This window comes from Megascapheus bottae, chromosome 13 (assembly GCF_031878675.1).
Source record: "Megascapheus bottae isolate mThoBot1 chromosome 13, mThoBot2.hap1, whole genome shotgun sequence".
Classification (NCBI taxonomy): Eukaryota; Metazoa; Chordata; class Mammalia; order Rodentia; family Geomyidae; genus Megascapheus; species Megascapheus bottae.
This window is the reverse complement of record NC_143521.1, coordinates 53,601,853-53,607,118: the sequence shown is the minus strand read 5'-3', so window position 1 is coordinate 53,607,118 and position 5,266 is coordinate 53,601,853.

Genomic DNA, 5,266 nt, shown 5'->3' with positions numbered 1-5,266 from the left:
CACCGGACAAAGATAAGGACAAACATGCCTTGAGCTTACTAGTGGGCAGCCCACCTACCCAGTGAGAGTGGCATCCTTTCCAGAGGGCCCTTTCAGAAAACAAGGCGTCTAGCCTCCACTGCTAGACAGCACCTTTTAGAGTAGCCACTCTCCACTGCTTAGAAGCTTTCAACCGAGCAAGATCTGAAGCAGAGTATAGTTAAGGGAAGCTGTGCTTGAAATCAAGGAACAATCAGCAATCAAGGAGTAATGGGTTACCACCGGAGTCCAAGTGTCCACACAGAGTGGACAAAGACAGGCAGAGGTCTTGCCCTAGGTTCTACAATAGCAGCTTCCCTACCAAAGGACCATTTCTGCACATAAAGCATCTGGCTTTCGCTAGCAGAGAGCTCAGATTGCAGTGATTATAATTGGCTTACAGCCAGTCCTGGTTTGGGACTGAGCCACAATCTGGGGACTTGAAGGTCAGGGATTTCTGGGTCATTCAACTAAGGTATTCATTCAGGTAGGAGACTGCCTTGGGAGAACCTGCTCAGGGAGTAGTTTCATTGCCCGAAGGGCATCTCAGATCTCCCCTGTGCTGGTGGAGAGCTCAGATTGCAAGAGCTGTTCATGTGATCAGTTTACATTAGCAGCCTACAACCAGGCCGACTTAGAGCCACTCCCAGGAGGCCTAAGAAAAAAGGAACAGTCAGCAAACAGCCTTGAATAGTGGCCACGGAAAGGGGAAATGCTTGCTGAAGAAAGGGCATGCCGAGAATTCAAAGCAGCCATAGGAGTTGGGCAGTGATGGGCCAGGGTGGTCCCGTCCACCTTCAGGGCTGGAGCAAGACCCAGTGCTGGGAGACCACTGCACAAACAGCACCACACCCATGGCTGCTGTGGCACCCATGACCTCTTCGTTTGTTTTTATTTTCAATGGCACATTTACCATAATTATATGAAAGCTGCATCCAAATGAAGCCTACTAGAAGAGTTCAATTATGTCTGAATTCACCCTGGGAATGCAACATAGTTGTAAACGAAAATAGAAATGCTTTATCTAATTTAAGACACAACCTATGACATTCTCTGTGCTTGCCGGTCTACTGAGCTATGGTCCCAACCCCCTTTTCCTTTATTTTGTAGGTACAGTCTTACACATAAGGAAACAGCCTCGCACATACAATTCCTATGCATATAGTATTCCAGATTGCTTGGGTTATGGAAAATTTGGATTACAGTATGATAGATTTGATCCACAGTACCTTAGCACCGTAGATCTAGTGAACACTTTCGTGTATCCCTTCTAGTTAAGGTCTCTCTTCATATCATCTTTTTTTTAATATTTGTGGACTAAACTCAGCCAAGTATAATCAACACAGGAAAGTTCTTGATGAGACTTCTGTCCACTCGGAACGCTCAGTAGTTGATATTCAGATCTTCCTACATTGTATATTTAGAATTAAAATCTCATGTGGATATTTTCATAATATTTCTTACTTAAAAGAAAGTCATATAGATGACTTCAATATATAGACTTCTTCTCCAGTGAGAATTATTTTACATGTTTGAAGTCAATTAGAAGGAAAAAAAAAAACCTTGTGCAACATTATTTACACCCAGAGTGCCTCTCATGAGTAAAAAGGGCACTAGAATGAGTGAAAATCCTGTTACATCATATATACATATATGTATAATATATATACATATATATACATATATACATATATACATATATACATATATATGGGATATATATGTATGAAATATATGTATATTTATGGTTTCTCTCCACTGTATAATCTTTCATGGATTTTTTTAATCTGGCATAACTGAGAATAAACAGGAAAAGTTTGAAAAGTACATGTTCTAGCCGCATACTTCTAGCTCCTTTACATATTGGTTATTTCTGAGGTGGGGTCTTGACTTCATATTGATTAATTTTTAGGCCCATGATCTAACTACTTATGCTTCTATTGCAGATTAGGACAGGCAGTCACCCCTGTGAACAACCATGCTGAGATAGGACTCAATCCAGTGGAAAGAGACAACACTGCAGTCCTCCAGCTACACAGTCCCGCATGTGAATACTTAATGGTAAAGCATTGGCCTTTAAATTGTCCAAAAACTGACCTGGCATCAGATGCATAAATCTCAGTTCATGAATCAAATCAATATGACAAAAGCCAGAAACTTTCAAAGGTCCACCACCCCATAGTGATAGATAGTAAAGATAGGGAAGAAGAAAAAGAAAACAGAAGTGTGATCTTAAGAAAGATTAATGAAAGGAAAGTGAATGTATAGAAGAGCTAAATGAATTCAAAGAGGGGACAAATGCATGAAGGAATTCAAAAGGACTCAATTGAACAAAGTAATGAAAACAATGCACGATGTGAAAGAGGAACGTAAGATACAGAAACTGAAAGTAAAACTGAAATTCCAAAAACAAAAATAATAAGCTAAAGGAAGGGTGACATTGTCTAAAGCCAATTGTAATCTTGCCAGGCGCCAGTAGCTCATGCCTGTAATCCTAGCTACTCAAGAGGCTGAGAACTGAAGATTGTGGTTCAAAGACAGCCCAGGTACAAAAGTCCCTGAGACTCTTATCTCCAATTAACCACCAGAAGACTGAAAGTGGTTCTGTGGTTTAGCATGGTAGAGCACTCACTAGCCTTCAGCTAAAGAGCTCAGGAACAGTGCACAAGCCCAGAGTTCAAGCCCCATGACCTACAAACATAGAATTGTAACCATTACCTGACTTATGAAATAGTAATTCCTCTTTCCAACACCTGAATAATGGCAATAAAATTATATATTTTTAAAAAAGCAAAGTCGGGAGCATGGCCTAGTGGTAGAGTGCTTGCCAAGCATGCACAAAGCTCTGGGTTCGATTCCTCAATATACAGAAAAAGGCAGAAGTGGTTCTGAGACTCAAGTGGTAGAGTGCTAATCTTGAGAAAGCCCAGGCACAGTGCCCAGACTTTGAGTTCAAGCCTCAGACAGGCAAAAACAAAAACAAAACATCAAAAGCAAAAAGAAAATCTCAGTAAGTCAAATTGAAAGGACTTTGTGGAAGGTCTCTCCAGTAGAGTGGCTCAAACTGAAGATAAAATATCAGTTGCTTGAAGACAAAGTAGATGTGTTAGTGCAGTAAAAGAAAAATTAGGGGAAAAATAGTACACAGGTTAAACTGTCCTGTGTTCTTGCGCCTGGTCCATAGCACATCATTAAGAGAAGAAACCTATGAATCACAGACATAGGAGAGAAGAGCTGCAAGGTAAAGCAGGTTTTTTAAATATAAAACAATAACAAGAAAAATTCTCAAATTTTGAGAAAGAAGCAGGGATTTAAGTATAGAGACATTTAGGACACTCAATAGAAATAGGGAAAAAATAGGGAAATTCTGAAAGTTTATAGAATCTAATGAAAGTAAGAATATAACCTAATAGAACCTTTGTGAGATAGCAAAAGCTATGTTAAGAGGAAAATTTATATAGCTTTGAGCATCTATGTCAAAAAATAGATCTCAACTAGCCTAATGATTAATCTCAAGCTCCCAGAAAAATCAAGAACAAACTAAACCAAGAGGAGTAGCTGGAAAGAATAAAGTGAAGGGTAGAATTTCATAAATTAAGAGAACAAAACAAAAAGTACAAAAATGCAATGAAGGAACCTGTGTTCACCTAGCACACATAAAGCCCTGGGTTCTATTCCTCTGTGCCCATACAGAGAAAAAGCTGAAAGTGGAGCTGGGGCTCAAGTGGCAGAGCACCAGCCTTGGGCAAAAAGGTGTCCAAGGACAGTGTACACACCCTGAGTTCAAGCCCCAGGACTGGCAATTAAATAAATACAAATAAATAAACACAAAAACAAAAACAAAAAATGCAATGAAATAATACGTTAATGTCTTCCTTAAGAGTTGAATTAGAAGAGAGTACAGAGCTGGCTACCAGGAGTGTGCACACACACACACACACACACACATACACACACACACACACAGAGTCCATTCTATCACCAAGCATTCCAGCCTTCATCATGGATCTTCACTGTGACCTGCAGATCCACTGCCAAGCACTCCAGTGGGTACTGAACTCCCTGAAGCTCTTTGACCCTCAACCATATGCCCTGGTTTCACTGGCTTTTCCCTGACATCTTGCTGGAAGCCACTGATGGTTTTCTAGTGTCTTTCATCTGTTGGTATGTTGAATGCCTGCCTGGGTTACCAGTTGATGTCACTATTTGGGGACTTTCTGGAAATTGTAGTCTATGGGAGCTAGTTGGAGAACAGAGACCATGACTTTCTAGCCAGTCTCTATTCCCTCCTCTCTCTGCCTCCTGTCTGTCATAATGTGAACAGCTCCTGCCACAGGATTCTGCCATGATACACAGCCTTCTTCCATGGGCACCACCTTGACATTGTAAGTCTAAAGAAATCATTCCTCCATGTTGTTTCCTCTCTCAGTTATTTTTTGCTAGCGCTACCCTAAAGTAACTAACACTGTGCCATGATCTCAGGTCTTTGCATCCTGCACACCCACCAATTACCATGTGGATGACTCTAGGACCTGCACCCGCTGCGTCAACCACGCCAGCACCCATGGAGTGTTTTACCAGCTGGACACAGAGAAATGCATCTCCAGGTAATTCTAGGTACAAAAGGAATGCTAGAGCTCTTTTCTGGAATAGTTCTACCCTGGAAGAACTTCAAATGAATTTGTACTTCCAGGCCTCTGAGGGCACTGGGAGGAGAAGTACAGCTGAAATGCCTTTACCGCATCTGTCCTGTTGTCCTGATGATGAGCATTTGGCTTTGATCACACCAGTCTCTTTGGCAACCACCTTCTTCTTGTTTACATCCTTACTTGCTTTTTCTACTATTTTTTTTTGGACTAGCCTGAAAAATGTTCCAAATCTTCTTAATCTGTGTCTTTTTGACCCCAAGTCTCACTGCAAAACTGACTAAAAGGGGCCAGGAGTTTGGCCTAGTGGTTAAAGTGCTTGCCTAGCATGCATGAAGACCCGGGTTCGATACCTTGGTACCACATACATAGAAAAAAGCTGGAAGTGGTGCTGAGGCTCAAGTGGTAGAGCTCTAGTCTTGAGAAAGTCCAAGGACAGTACTCAGGCCCTGAGCTCAAACCCAGGGGGGGAAAAAGGCTGACTAAAAGAAGCTGATAATACCCAGACCGTAGGCTGACTGTATTATATTTTAAAATCTATTCTGCCAAATTCGCTACTCCCTCATTCCTCAGTTGACACAAAGTCATATGGCACGGACAGA